Source organism: Olea europaea, chromosome 14 (genome assembly GCF_002742605.1).
Source record: "Olea europaea var. sylvestris chromosome 14, O_europaea_v1, whole genome shotgun sequence".
Classification (NCBI taxonomy): domain Eukaryota; kingdom Viridiplantae; phylum Streptophyta; class Magnoliopsida; order Lamiales; family Oleaceae; genus Olea; species Olea europaea.
Genome location: NC_036250.1, coordinates 16,441,636 through 16,458,787, shown reverse-complemented (window position 1 = coordinate 16,458,787; position 17,152 = coordinate 16,441,636). Strand labels below are relative to the sequence as shown.

Below are 17,152 nucleotides of genomic sequence, written 5' to 3'. Positions count from 1 at the left end.
GATATTCATAAACAGCAACATATACATTACAATGAGAAGATAAAAAATTCAGCTTTGTATTACAACAAACACATGCGAATATATTACGCCGAGAAACAAAATAGTTCACATTGGCATTTTTACAAACACTTACAAAATAATTTATATTGGCATTTATACAAACACCTTAAATTTGTTGAGAGAAGCAACGTATAAAGGAAAGGAAGAAAATTAAGGTGTTTGCTACAAATTACAAATGGAACACTTGAGATGTGGAGAAAAACATATGGGGCTGTCAAAGACCACAATGAAGTTGGCTTGCCAATGTCAATTCTAATTTCAAGTAAAAATTTTAGTCCTTTTCTTAGGTTGTTAAAAAAGTAATGTATAGAACATTACGACTCAATAGAAGAACCCACAAATAATTTCAAGTTTGTTTAACAAAAAAATTCCTCATGAATGAATTCAAGAAACTAAGACAACCACAAAAAGATATAGAGAGAACTTACAAACATCTGTATTGAAAAAACAAAACTTTGCAAATGAATTTCGAATCACTCTTCCATTATGGCTGCACTACAAACTCTTCATCGATGTCAGGTCTCTTGCTCCTTGGCAAAATGAAGATGCAAGATTGAATTTTTAATAACAAATGAAATTTCAAGTAAAGGTAAGATTTCTTCTTTTACCTTTCTAATATTTATAGAAGCTGCAGTACATTTATGCTTTCCCTCTTATCTAGCAACTGAAAAAAGCATAAACAAATGAAAGTAATTTAGATACAAGTTAAGCTCCAAGATTTACAGTTTCACAAAAAAATAATAAAGAATGGAAAGATGACATTAAAGCACCAACTCTTCTACATGTTTGAATTATATTTGATTTTGGAACATTAGCATTGCCATGAACTTCCTCGTACAATTAAAAGAAAATTTTGTATCAGGTCAAATATGTTGAAGTAGAAAGATTGTCTAATCATGGAAATGTGGGAAGGTGACTAAAAACAAATGCTAAACTACTTTGTTGAAATATTGAGTAAATAAATATTCCTTTAGCAGCTCACACGTCATAACATCTATAAAATAGAATGCAACTAAGTCGAATTTTGATAGATGTGAATTTGGTTCATTCAATCCACCGCTAAGTCTATCGAGAGAATTATTAGATAGAAAATAAATTCACTACGACCTCATCAAACCCTATAAACAAGATATCGTCACACTGTTATATTGTGTTCAAAATATCAAAAAAGATATATATCTTAACTTCTCACCAATCATTTTCAGTAAAAGATGTGTCAAACCTAAAGTAACTGGAATAATGCTTATGGCAAAGCCCTTTCCCTTCCTTCACAATATATGCTTTGAATTTTGCTAACATGTGAGATGCATCAGGTGCAAAATAGTTGGTGAAAATGATTTCTTAGAGCAAGAAAATATGACAAAGAAGTAGATGAAATTAAATGATTATGGAACTACCATTGGGCCATTGATGTAATTGATGGTATTATGCTAATGTGGTAACATCAGTTCTTTAACACGATAATTACTAGATTTTTTTTTCCCAAATTCTCCAATTGGAATAGTCAAGTTCGTCAAAATAATAACAAAATTTCACATGGATACAAAAAGTCTCTTCCAAATGACTCTTCGATAAGATTAAAAAAGGGTACCCCTTCTATCATTAGCTTTATTCTATACATTGAAGTGATCCTAAAACTTGATAAAAACACAAAATATGACTAACATATATACTGATTTCCCATCATCATGATTTAGAGACTGAATTAGAGCAAGTCTATGGTGGCTTGTAAATAAGATTATAAATATGAGAGAGAGCCTGACAAACCTTTTTTTTCTCATACATATATTTGCACAAGGTTACCAAAGCTACGAAAGAGAGCGGAGCAAAAAAAGAGAGGATATATTACAATCTTAAAAAATCTTGAACATAATGGTGAACTCCCAGCAAAGAGCATATTGGAAGAAGATAATAAAATCCAGAATTTCACGTTAAAATCAAGTACGATCAGAGCTAATAGAAAATATGCATAGCAAACTTGCAGTTCTGCCCATTTATTCCCATATAATTGATGAAAAGAAGCTAGGACTAATAATTTCTCTTCAGTCCATGTGTCTTTTTTAACTACTAGATCTAGATGATCGTGCCACTTTAAGATCATGTGCAGCAATAGAACTTTAAAACATAGGCCACATCTTAACATCAGGTAAAAATATCAGAGGTTTAACTAAATTATGTAGATGATACATCTCTTGCTTTATTTATGATGAAAAAGTGTGCAACTGTCCTTAGAAGGATAAATAGAATCCAATCTTATGCTTTTCATGTGCAAATAATGACCCTTCAACCTATTTAAATGACGGAGTGTGTTGAAGACTATTTAAATAATATAAGCATGGTATTATCTAACAATTTAAACTTTTAGAGTTAGTGTTTAAATGGCGACTAAAGAAAACAAGAGGAAATCAAAGAAACATAACTTAATTGTGATATATTATTTAAACAAATGACTACCCGAAAGTATGTCTATTGTAGTTCTTTCTAACAAAAGAGTGTCAAACTATCATTATGAATATGGTCAAACTGATAAGTAAAGTAACGTTGAAAAAAAAAATATCGTAACATGATAACCTCATTTCAATATCTATATAAAGAAATAAAGAACCTTTATAAAGGTCCAAGAACCATGTCTACCAATCAATTTAAGAACTATCTTACATTTTATTATCTAAATTATTATCCACACAAGGAAAAAAATTAAGTGATGAAACAAGGGCATTTAGTATATAATTGTTTAACAGGAAAATAAACAATTTAATCATTTTTCTTGCATTGTAACTGGTCTAATAAGAGGACCGTGACAAGATTTGCTAAATTATGAATTGATTTCTTTGTACTACTCTAATCTAAGTATATGCCAAACATGTCCTTTAAGTTGGCAACTGGACAGAATTAACAAATTGTAGTAGCAGAAAAAAATACAAAGTAAAACTTACATTTCTACCATGCCTCAGTACATTATAAAGGAATCAATGACATCTTTAAAACCATTTTAATTATAGTACTCGGTCAAAATGTCCTTTTGAGTGCTAGCTATTGTGAAATCTTTTATATTTTGACATGACCTTTCCAAAAGGTCAATTGTTACTATAACAAACCAATGTGAGGACTCAAATGTAATGATTTACTATGTTGCAACTTACCCTTCTTCCCTTTGTGGAGCTTAGATTATGGATACAAATGAATATACAAGTAGAGCCAAGAGCTAGGGATCATTATTAATTCTCAGCTCAAGAACAACACATCTTCATATTCATTCCTTTAATTTGTTACTATAACATAATCTTAGACCATGCTTGGCTAACACTTATACACCATTTATTATTGATAGAACCACTTTTATTCACACATTTTACGGAACCACAAATACTACCCACTTATTTATCATTGGTTTCTATCTATTATAATTTAAACGGTTTACAAACACTTCTCAAACAGGTCAACTTTATTTTGTACATTGTGGATTTGAATAATTTTGTGAAGTTAAGGGAGTTAACAACACAATTCATTTATTTTAATTGCAGATAAATTATTCCAATTTGTCAGAATCTACTACGAATGGCAGGGATGTATCCATACAAAACACAATTCCTAAAATTCCTTAGGGGAAGAAATAGTTGCAGATGAAACATTTTAATCAATCATATTATCATAACCAAATACTAATCACAAAAATGTCACCACAAAATCCGATTGTGAGAATTCATGATGCAAATAGAAGTTGTAGTATAATTAATCGGAATCAAATATGAATAGGAAAAATATATCCACGCAAAACCCAATAGCTATAGTACATAAAAGGAAAGAGAAAATTGCAGACAAAATACTCGTGAATCGAAATCAAATGCGAAAAAAAAAAGCATCCATACCAAATCCAATTGCTAGAATTCAGAAGGGGAAACATAAAATACAAAATAAATACTCAAGTTAATCAAAATCAACTATTAATCGCAAAGATATATTGTTGGACAAAATGGGGAACATGGACTTGATTGCACAAAGGGCTTTAAAATAACTTTGCAGGAGGTTGTGGCGTGTGGCAATGAATAGGAGGGGATGAAACCTTTTTATAGTAGCATATTAACATTTACTTACCAAAAAATCTTTTTTCGATCATTCTCTCGGTCGTTTGCTTTCTCAACGATGAAAACTTCAAACCTCTACAAAAGAAAATAAAAACAAAAGATTAAAATTTTTGGGATGAAATGTCTAGCTAAATTAAGCAGTATAATGAAAAATAGAAAATAGAGAAGAACTAATTGTGTAGGAGAAGTGAAGCAAAAAAGAATGGTAGTTTGTGTGTGAAAATGGAGAAAGAGTGAGAAGAAATGGGAGAGAGAAAGAAGTATGTGAGAGAGAAGAAAGAAATGATAGTTGCGTGTGACATTGATGTAACAATTAAGTGATATACAACTCTATTCAGACAAGAATGGTTTTTAAAGGAAAAAAAATAGCTGTAAAGATGAACCCAAAACTATAAAAAAAAATTGGTAGCAAAAATAATAAAAAATGAAAGCAAACAGTAAAATTGCACGATTTCATAAAAACAGTACCATCAAGAACTGCCTCTTTTAATTTTGTAATGATAACAATCTTCATAACAAATTATTTTTAAATTATCTAATTCTTTGTCTATGTAAATACTATATATTGAACTACAAAATTCATTATCTACTTCTTTAATTATCATAGATTTAGCTATATTTTCTCTACTTTTATTTTTATTGGGCACTTACTTGCAAAATGTTTACGGTCTCCACAAATATAACATCTACAGTCTTTTTTATTTCTCGACTTTTTAACTTATCTATTATAATTTGGTCTTTTGTTTTTATAATATGTTCTACATGGTCTAATATTATACTTTTTTCTATCTTGATATTGTCTTTTATATATATGCATTTTATTCTTTTTATACAATTTTGTCTTTATTCTTTTATAATCATAGATTCAGGGCGTATATAAATTTGAACAAAAAGAATAATTTAATTTCTTTATTTGCTTTCTAACTACTTTTTCTACACAATATTCTTTTAGTTTATCAGTCATAAATTTTATAGTAGCTCTCACAGTTACATCTCTTGTTGGTGCTGACTCTATATCTTTTTTAATCTAAGCATTCCATGGTGGTTATATCTTTCTATTTATCCTTTCAAGTATAGGTATATCTAATGCTAAATTTAATATACTTGCTAATATTTCAAAGTCTAATAAAAATGGTTGTACATATACTTCATATCACTAATACTTAATTTTTCTAATTCTTCTAAGGTTTTATTTTGTTCACAAGTGCTATCTCTACTGTATCAGATCCTATAATTAATTCTCTAATAAAACTTGTAAAATTTCTAGGATTATTTCCTCCGGCCATTCTTAATCTAATTTCTTCTCGATTTGGTCTTTTAGCCGTAACATATATGTCTAATGCTGTCTTTCTTAAATACGTTTCTAAATAAGCTCATATTTCTTCTACAATCATTTGTATAGGTACACCATTATATGCTCTATTTATAGAAATTTTCCATTTAGTTATAGTACTATAAGTCCATCTTGAGATTTACAATTATTTAATTCTAAAATTAATCATATGTCACTTGCTAAAAAATTGTTTCCGAAATGAATTTCTTTGTAGGGATATCTTTTATACCTTTTTGTCCTAATAATATAATTATTTGATTATTTTCAAATTTATAAATTGGTAGTACTGTTATCATTAAGTCTCTTTATGAATCCTGTGCAAATTAATAAATTTTCTTTATCCCTATCTTTTAACTTTTATTCCTATTTTAATATCTTTATAAAAACTTTTTTGTTTAACTGAATAATCTGGTGTAAGTATACTATTCCTCCTTTATTATTCATGTCTAATTCTATGCTTCATAATAGTCATTATTCTATGTCCGTGAATCTGCAGTCATTTAAACTAATACTTTGACTCCAGAATTTTCTTTATGAAGTCCTTTTATTCCTATTATTATTAATTCTAAATGAATCTTTTAAAGATTTTTATTAACAATTTCTTTTAAACCACAAGCAACAGTAAACTTGAACGAAATTTTTTCTTTCTACAAGAAACAAAAATTTGAATGATTTTGGAGTTTTTACAAGAGATTTTGATGTTATGTTCAATACAAATGATATTGAATGCATAATGAACGTCTAAAAGGTCCTATTTATAAAAGATGAGAGGTTGCAAGTGAAAAAACACGTCCCAAAACTTAGCAACCCTCTAGAAGGGACACATCCTTTTTGTTGCCAACCTATCGCTAGCCTCTAGCTCAAGCGCCAGTGACATATTTTCAACAAAAAATTTTTGCTCGCCTGTCATTAGTCTATTACTCGAGCGATAGCTTCTCTGTTCGCTTGACCACTTGAGCAACAATGCTATATGATTTTTCATCTTTTTTCCTTGTTTTTCTTTCCAACTTTGGACTATAATTTCTCATTCATCCTGGATTGATTTTGAGATTCTAAATTTGCTTCTCTTTGATGGAAGTTTGATTTTCCCATAATGTATCCTAATTTTTGGCCTAATTCTTTTTCTGATGATCGAATCAACCTCTGAAAAAAATATACCTCGGTTATGTTTCATCTCTTCAACAATTTTATAATATGACGATCTATTCGATGAGTAGAAACAATTAGTCTATTTATTTTTATAATTTGATTATTGGATCAAGTTTAAATATTTGGTCGAAGTTGACACAAACTCACTTTTCAAGTTTATACTTAACCAAAATTTTAAATTTTTAAAACAAATTTCAACAATCCCTCATGTGAATGAAAATTCAATCATGTTCATGCAAAATTCCCTTGTTGTTCGCAGCCCGTCACAAATTTGGAGACTTTAGAGGTAAAGTATGATGGCGAATATTTAGCCTTAATCCTTTTGTGTTCGCTGCCCGTTTCGTTTAGAGACACGTTTTTGTATAGTTATTGATAAGTGCATTTTTACCCACTTATTTAGGCTACAAAACATGACTATTTCTTGTAAATATAGTGGAATATGACTTAATTCTATGAAATTTTTTTATATAGGTCACGTTGATGGATATAATGGAATTCACAAGAAAAGACACAAAAAGAGCCAAAACAAAAAAATATATGAAAGTTTAGGGACCAAAGTGCAATTATCCAAAAGATGACCCAAAGAAGGAATCGACGACTTGAATGAGCTAAGCACCAATTGGATGCTATTATGGATAGATGGAATGAGAAAATGAGGAAAAAAGGTCAAAATAGGAGTAAATCAAGTTTAGTGACTAATTGACACAATCTGGAAGTGTATACTACTATGCAGTAACATAGTAGTAAACTTCATGCGGTCGCTTCCACCCCAGCAGGGATTTCAAAGGCCTAAATTTATTTAACTATGCGGTCGCATTGCTTGAAGCTATGCAATCGCATAGATCTTTTCAGGGGTCAAATTCTGTAATTTCCTATTTTCATTAAAACTCTTATGAAACCTCGTTGGGATACGATATAAAACCCTAAAGCCATCATGTAGAAGGGAAAATGCATTGGAAATGGAAAAAAACGTATTGAAGAGAATTTGGAACCACAACAACAAAGAAAAACACAAAAATCGACCGAATTTCAAGCAATTATTTAAATTGATGATGTTATTTCTTCAAGCTATTATGTATTTTGTATTTTTCTCCATGCTAGGCTAGAAATTCTTGTACTAGGAGATCAATGAATCTTGTAATGTGATTTTTAATTCCTTTTTCTATATTTTTGACATTAAAACAACTATTGAATATTTTGAATGGTTTGTATACATTTAATTTTTTCCATAATTTTTGGGCCCGTAATTGTGTGATGAGGTGATCTATTTCTTGCATTCAAAAGAAGGAGAGTAGGTTTAACAAGCTATAAATTATCGTAGAGTCCGATAAGGGATAAAGATATACAGCTATACTCTGCGTGAATTGTTAAGTGCTCACATAACTACATGCATTCTTGTATAATTGTACCCATCATAGAGATATATACTGGTGGTATATGAGAGTAGGTTTAATTTTGCTTGAGAGAGATTGTTGGATAGATTAAAGAGCATTGATTCTTCATGATTTCAACGTGTTGTCAAATTATAGAACTAGGGTTGAATTGAACATTAATTGAGGTTTATGATCCTAGATCATTATACATCGATTGAATTCATCAATTTGCATTTTAAACATTCAATTTGCATTTTTAGTTCATCTAAGCGTCAATGTCCATTTTAATTCATTCAAATCATACACTTTTGCATACTGAGTTTAGGTCACGGCTTAATTAAGTTATAAAATCACTTTTGTAATTTTGTTTTGGTTAAGGTCAAGATAAATAAAATTAAGCTACTCAATCTTTTTGGAATGATATTCAGATTCTAAAATCTACTTTATTACTTGTTGCGAATCGTACATTTGCGGGTACAAAATGAAAGAAATATTTTGTGAACAAGTTTTTGACGCCATTACTGGGGATTGAGTATTCGTTTAATCTTGTTTACCTTGGAGCTAATTTGAACATTATTTTGTGTTCTTTATTTTGTTTTGCCTTATTTTATTTTGTTATTTCAATTTTTTTTAGTATCTAAGTGCTACCACAGATTTTTCTCGCAGATTTGCATGCTAAGATCAACTGGAGGAAACCTATTTCCAGTCGATCCAAAAATTGACCGAACTTTTTATCGAATGCAGGAAGAAGCTAGGAAAGCACAACAACAAATGGCTAATGTGCAGAATAATCATATCTTTCAAGCCAATGAAGAAAGGGCGACGAATGAAGGTAACATGCTTGTAGGAGACTTCATGACCCCGCAAATAATTTAAAGCCAGTCAAGCATTGTGTATCCACCATTTGGGTAGCCTAACTTCCAATTGAAGACCAACGTGATATAACTATTTCAAAATGGACATCAATTTTACGGCAGAGCTGAAGAAAATCTACACACGCACGTCTCTCACTTCTTTGAGATGTGCCAACATTTTAGATATCAGGAAATCTAAGACGATGCTATCAGATTGAGGCTGCTCCCACATACACTATGCGACAAGGCAATAGAATGACTAGACTCTCAACCAATCATCAACATCACTACTTCGAACGATCTAGCACATAAGTTCTGCACCAATTTCTTCCTACCTGCCAAGATTGTAAAGTTAAAGCATGAAATATCTATTTTCCATCAACGCGACTCAAAAAACATTTACGAAGCCTGGAATATGTCAAAAACATGCTGTGAAAGTGTTTACATCATGAGATTAGCAAGGGACTCCATGTCCAATATTTTTACGCGAGATTACTTCCAGCCTTCAAAAGTATGGTTGACTCATTATCTAATGAGTCGTTGTCCACAAAAACAATTGATGAAACACTGAAACTATTTGAGACAATGGCTACTACATCAGTTATGTAGACTTCAGAACGAGCAGTTCAGAGAACGACACCGAGGGTTTATGAAGTGGATGCATATTGTGGCTTGTCTGCAAAGATTGATTAACTATTTCACAAGTTGAAAAACATGTCACAATCAGCTATTGCAGCACAGACGAAAAATGTCAGTTTTGAGGAATGTGGGGCTGAACATATAATAGCGGAGTGCCCAATCTTAATATAAGAAATAGAATAGGAAAATTTTGCTCAATGGGAACAACACCAATAGAATAATTCATTTGGGGATACATATAACTCGAGCTGGAAAAAGCACCTTAACTTTTCTTGGAGTAACCAAAATTAGAGTAGGCTACAAGGACAATTTCAACAGCAAGAGAAAAAGTCTCAACTAGAGGAAACGTTTGGAAGATTCATGAAAAAGACCAATTCGTACATGGAGGCAAACAATCTATTCATGAGGAAAATCGAAGCCACTCTTCAATATTTACATGGCACCATAAAAAATTTGAAGACTCAAATGGGACAGATGACAGTTACTTTGACTAGCAGAGCACCAGGTAGTTTGCCAAACAACACAAAAATCAACCCAAAGGAGCATGAAAAGGCAATTACAACTTGAAGTGAGGCACAACTGCCTGAAATATACGTCAAAAGGCCAGGTGTAAACAGAGAAACAACATCTCCTGCAAAAGAAGAGACTGGGAGCAGGACGAGCATATAAATGAGTATATCGTAACAGGAGGTTTAGAGACATCACGAGATAAAGCAACAGCCACCATCAACCCTTATGAGTCTTCCATTCCATTTCCATAGAGGTTAAAGAAGCAAAAGATGGAACAATATAAAAAGTTCTTTGAAATTTTCAAGAAACTTCACATAAACATCACATTTGCCAAAGTACTAGTCCAGATACCTAGTTACGCCAAGTTCCTGAAAGACATCCTATCAAACAAACATAAGCTAGTGGAACATAAGACGATAGCATTAATTGAAGAATGCAGCATGAGAATTCAGAAGAAGCTCCTACGAAATTAAAAGATCTAGAGAGTTTCACTGCTTCTTACACTATTCGTGAAGTTTATTTTGATAAAACTTTATGTGACCTTGATGTAAGTATTAATTTAATGTCTTCATTTTTAGGAAACTTGGATTGGGAGAGGCCAAGGCTACCACTGTGATATTGCAATTAGCTGACAGGTCCTTGACATATCTACAAGGGATAATAGAAGATGTGCTACCCAAAGTGGAGAAATTCATCTTTTCTGTTAATTTTCTCATTCTAAATATAAAGGAAGACAAGGATATTCTATTGATACTGAGTAGACTGTTCTTGGCCACTAGGATAGCTCTGATTGATAAAGGATAGTTGATTCTGAGGCTTGGAGAAGAGCATATTTCCTTTAATGTCTTCAAGGCTATGAAGTTATCTACAGAGTCAGATAGTTGTTTTCAAATTGACATGATTGAAAAGGTGCTTAGGAAGAATTAAACGGTGATTGGATGGACTATAGCATATATCAAAGGGATCAGTCCTTCATTGTGTATGCATAAGATTCTCATAGAGGAGGATTTTCAGCCAAGTATAGAGAGTTAAAGGAGGTTGAATCCCAATATGAAGGAAATGGTCAGGGTAGAGGTACTCAAGTTTCTAGATGCAGGCATCACATATTTGATATCAAATAGTGCATGAACTAGCCTAGTCCAGGTTGTGCCAAAGAAAGCCACAATCACGGTAGTACCAAATGAGAAGAATGAGTTAATTCCTACCAGAATAGTGATGGGATGGAGAGTTTGCATCGATTATCGCAAGCTCAATGCAGCTATAAGAAAAGATCAAATTTTACTCTTGTTATTGATTAGATGTTGGAGAGATTGACAAGTCACTCACATTACTGCTTCCTTAATGGGTACTCAGGTTACAATCAAATACCAGTGGCTCCAAATGACTAGGAAATGACCACTTTCACCTATCCTCATGATACTTTTGCATACTGTAGGATGCCATTTGGTCTTTGCAACCCCCTGTCATATTTCAGAGGTACATGATGGCAATATTCTCAGACATGGTTGAAAAGTTCATAGAGATATTCATGGACAATGTCTCAGTCTTTGGGTCTTCGTTTGACGAGTGCTTGTAGCACCTAAACTTAGTCTTATAGAGATGCAATGAAACAAACTTGGTATTGAATTGGGAGAAATTTCATTTCATGGTGTAGCCGTACTGGGACACCAAGTATCAACAAAGGGAGTGGAAATAGACAAAGCAAAGATTCTGTTCATTAAAAAGCTAGTGCCACCTACATCAGTTAAGGGTGTTCGCAGTTTTCTGAGACATACAAGATTTCACAAATGGTTTATCAAGGATTTCTCGAAGATCACAAAGTCGTTATGCAACTTATTGACGACAGATGTACATTTTGAGTTCACTGAGGAATGCTTGACAACCTTCAACACTTTGAAGGAAAAACTCACTTCAGTGCCGGTAATTGTGGCACCAGACTGGGAACTACCGTTTGAGTTAATGTGTGACGCTAGTGATCACATTGTAGGATCGTATTGGGACAAAGAAAAGACAAAATCTTCCATGTGATCTACTACGCAAGCAAAACCTTGAACGACAAATAGCTTAATTACGCAACTACAGAGAATGAGCTCTTGTTGTGGTTTACGCCTTTGACAAATTCAGGTCATATCTAGTTGGGTCAAAAGTCATAGTGTACACAGATCACGTCTCTTTGAAGTATTGATGACGAAGAGGGATGCTAAACTGAGATTGATTCACTGGGTTTTACTGCTGCAAGAGTTTGACATAGAAATCAGGGATAAAAAGGGCAGTGAAAATGTTGTGGCAGATCATTTGTCTCGATTGGAGCTTGGCGAGCCTGAAGGGTTAGTAGACATCAATGAGATTTTCTTAGACGAGTAGTTATTCAGTGTGGAAGAAGCACCGTGGTACGCAGACTTTGTAAATTACTTGGCCAATTCTATCACTCCACCAAATTACTCCAGTCGCCAGAGGAAGAAATTCTCTGCAGAGTTAAAATATTACTTCTGGAAGGACCATATTCTCTATAGGCGAGGAGCAGATTAGATTACTTAGTGGTGTGTGCCTAAGAAGAAGTGCCTCAAATTATAGAACATTGTATTTAATCTGCATATGCGGGCCACTTTGGAGCTTCAAAGACAGCTGCTAAGGTTTTACAGTCGGGATTCTACTGGCCTACATTGTCCAGGGATGCTTTCAAATTCGTAAAGACTTGTGATAAATATCAGCACACTGGGAACATCTCAAGAAAGAATGAAATGCCACTTAACAGTATTTTGGACGTGGAGCTGATTGATGTTTGGTGGATTGACTTTATGGGACCATTTTGCCGTCTTTCTCAAATCAATACATTCTAGTGGCAGTTGACTATGCCTCCAAGTGGATGGAAAGCAGTCGCATTACCAACCAACGATGCTAAGGTAGTAATTAGATTCTTGAAGAAATATATTTTCACCCGCTATGGCACACCACAGGCTATAATTAGTGATGGGGATAAACACTTCTACAATCGACAGTTTGAGTAGTTCTTAAGTAAATACGACGTCAAACATCGAGTAGTTACCCCATATCATCCTCAAACCAGCAAGCAAGTCAAAGTCTCCAATAGGCAGTTGAAGATGATACTTGAGGTCACAGTAAGTTATTCAAGGAAAGATTGGTCTAAAAAGTTGGATGACACATTGTGGGCTTACAAAATAGCATTTAAAACACCCATAAGCATGTCTCCATTCCACCTTATTTTTGGAAAAGTGTGCTACCTGCCACTTGAGTTAGAGCATTGTGCATATTGGGCAATGAAAAAGTTGAATATGGATTTGAAGGTAGCCGATGAAAAATGTCTGCTACAGTTTAACGAGTTGGATGACATCAAAATGGAAGCATTTGAGAATTCAAAGCTCTATAAGGAACGTACCAAGAAATGATGATTTACATATTCAAAGGCAAGAGTTTGAAGTAGGGCAGCGAATTTTACTGTATAATTCTAAATTCAAACTCTTCTCGGGAAAATTGAGGTCTAGGTGGTCAGGTCCTTACACTATTACAAAGGTGCTACCAAATGGAGATATTAAGATCAACCATAAAAGTGAAGGGATCTTCACAATCAATGGACAACGGTTGAAGCATTACTGGAGCGGAGAATTTTTCAAAGAAAAGTCCATCCTCATTCTCAAGATACTAGAATGAAGTAGACACGGGAGAGTCGAGCTATCAACTATAAATAATCATTGGATAGGAAGCAACCCATTGTTTTCTTTTAGTTTAATTTGTTTCTTTGGCATTTATTTAGGAATTTTTTCATTTTTTAGCATGTTTGGCACTTATAGGTCATCGGTCGTCCATATAAGTCACATGGAGTCGAAGCATGGTCCACACACATTCCAATGCATCGAGCACAAGTCATGAAGTTTAAATTCTTGTTTTGGTGGTTGGATATGAGTTTCATGCATTTCGAGGCACAATTAGCGCTTTTCAAAATTTTCAGGGTCAAGGTGTGATTTTAGTCATAAAATCAGTTTTGAGACTAAATTCATGGCCTACATGCACCTTATATGGTTTAATATGTGTTTAGGTGAGTGAGGAGGCAGTAAAAGCTCGAGTCAAAATCATAATTTAAAATTCGAGATTTGGAGAAAATTTGACAAAAATTGAGTTTTGGAAAGCCAAGGGTAATCTACAATGTGTTTTTCCCATGAGCATTCACTCAATTTAACATGTTAGACACGATTATTGAAGCACTAAAAAAAAAATAATTGGAACTCGTCTCTTGGTAGTTTATGCGACTGCATAAACTATAAAGAGATGCAGTCGCATAGCAAGGTTTTGAGCCTAAAATGGCCGTGATTTATTACTCTATGTGACCATACCAAAGTACTCTATGTGGTCGCATAGAGTATGTATAAAAAATATTTAGGTTCCAATAAAACACGGGCACACGCACGACACAAACACAACGCAAGGCCACACACACAAACACGCACACCTCCATCTCACAGCACACACTCACAAACACACAATCCACAGTCAAAACAAACAAAAGGGATTCAAATCTTTAATCATTCATCTCCATAGATTTGGCACAAAGTATCCTCCATTTGCACTTCAACATATACATTGCAAGGTAACTTCCCAAGCCCTAATTTTTCAATTTTGCATGTAGGAAATCTTGACTCCTCTTGGGTATTTGATGGATTATGGATGGTATTGTAGTGGTGTGTTGATTTTCAAGTATATTGTGAATAATGGGGTTGAAGTAATACGTATGCATCATTAAAAATAGAAAGAAAACACTATGCACACAACATGTTTGATGAAATGCCTAAGTGAAGAGTTGTATGCATTTTTGTCAATCTTGCATTTGAATTGTGTGTTAGTTGACTTAGATTGCATGTTGTTACAATATCGCATGGCCATTGACATGGACAATCTCAAAACACCCAAATTGAGCACATGAAGGCACAACTAAAGGTATCTCACGTCACCACTTGGCCCCATAATTTGATAACCCAAACAACATCCAAATGACCCGAAATTTGAATATGTACTAGAGTAACTTGAATACTTTTATATACTCGGAGATCGCTTGGAAAAATTTCGATGTTTCTTGATGGTGCCCGGGGTAAAAATCCTAGGTCGATTATGGGTCCAAATTGAACGAAATGCACGTTTGAGCTAAGTTTTGTTGGTGTTTCACATTTTCATGTTATGAACTCTATTTTCAGATATTTTATGCATGTTTCACACCAAATTTGTATGTGTGCACCTTGAAAGAAGTTTGGGGGTTGAACTTATATATGCTACTTCATGTGTCTTTGTTATCCATTTATACTTGGTGGTCTAATGCGTTATTGTGCATTTTTGCAGGATGCCATCTATAAGAACATCCAAGGAGAAGGAAAAAGTAGGATCCTCATCAGGCACCGTAAGCAACAGAGAGCCCGAAGAGGGAGTAGGAAAATTTCTCATTCGCAAGACCACAGCTCGATGTTCGAATATCATTAGCCATTGGGCAACACATTTAGAGAGGCCAGTTAAGTTGGATGATTTTCTCAATTTTGAAATGGGCACCTTCGTCCAAATTTGTGGATGGGAGAAGGTGGTGGAACAACCTCACCCAATTTATGAAGGCTTGGTTAGGGAGTTTTATTCAAATTTCAATGCTGAAATAGATACTCCAAGGGTCAAAACACTTACATTAGACATGCGTGAGAGGAAAATGGATCATGATCTCACCTGAGGTCATCCATGATTACTATAAGTTGAGTTGGAACAACGTGGTGCCCATCCCGAGAAATTTCAATTGGCATGAAGTGGTCGAGGCATTATTGGGACGTAAAAATGCATGGCCTCTACAACCAGCAGAATGGCATCAGATCGAGTTCACTCGATCTATAACCATCCTATGGCTATTCATGTGTCACAATGTTGAACTCATCTCACATAGGATAACATTCACTAATCCGAAGGCAGGGTTCGTATATCATCTAGTTCGGGAAAAAAATTGATCTGGCCACCTACATCTATAATCAAATACATACTATTGGGACATGGGGTGATTGACATAGCTCACTAATATTCCCAAGCTTGATTAGCAAAATCTGCAAGGCTGCAGGTGTCCCAATCCCAACCGGAGAAGCACCTAAGAAATCGAGTCCATTTATCAGACACACTACATTGGAGGCTCAGGATAGAGCTAAAGAAAAGCACAGAGAAAAGATGGAGAACGAGCACCACAGACGGCAGCAGGCAGAGCCAGGGCACACAGTTGAGGATGTAGCAATGCCATAGGCCTCTCTACCACCTGTTGATGTGGACACATAGTTATTGAGCCAGATGTTCACTACTATGATCAGGTTCGATCGAGACATTCAAAGTCTTCAACAAGCATTTGAGGCTATGCATACTGATATCTAATAGCTATGAAATGACATGCACATCATATGAAATTTTGCGTCAAATGCTAATAGAGAATCCTTGGTATCGTCTAGGCAATTTGGAGACCAGGGTTTGAGATATGCAGGTCGAGCAAACCTAGTAGTCTGAGTTGATGAGGCAGATCCTAACCTCGACTACATCTACAACCAGAAGATGGCACTGCGAGTCCCAGCTTACCACCACCACCATACTGAGCAGTGTAGTGTTGATTAACCAACTTTTGTCCTTGCATTTTGATATTGTCCTTAAATTATGCCTTTTTACACTTACACCTATTCTTACATTGAGGACAATGTTTTGTAAATTTGGGGGAGGTGGCATAATTTTGGCATTATGGCATCTGTTTTTTGTTGCATTGGTCATATTTATCGAACATTGTGTTTAATTGTTACATTCCGTGCTTAATAAGTGCCTTTTTTAAACAAAATTATAAAAATTGCATGCTTTATTCATTCTTGTTGTGTTTTTGTGGGCTTGATAGCCTTGTGGGCTAGATGTAACTATTGGAATAATATGAATTAGGAAATGTGAATATGGTACAGAATTTGATTAACATGTATTTGTTGATGTATTACTTGACAATCCCCGTGCACACTCTCATGTTTTAGATGTTAGGTTAGTAATTGAATTCTTGAATAAAGTAGGAAAAATTGGAAAAACCTCTATTGTGTTAAACAGTAAACCACTTAGGATAGTTTGGAAACAGTTGAGCAACTATAGGGGAACATTAGG

The 17,152-nt window shown here is 34.0% G+C and overlaps 1 long non-coding RNA gene across 1 annotated transcript; it reads right to left on the bottom strand.

Moving 5' to 3' along the window:
- Positions 1 to 412: 412 nt before the first annotated feature.
- Positions 413 to 4,400, bottom strand: LOC111409674. Its single transcript, XR_002705513.1, has 3 exons — positions 4,156 to 4,400; positions 669 to 724; positions 413 to 590 (listed from the first exon to the last, which is right to left on the bottom strand). It is a non-coding gene; the product is annotated as an uncharacterized LOC111409674 (long non-coding RNA).
- Positions 4,401 to 17,152: the final 12,752 nt, after the last annotated feature.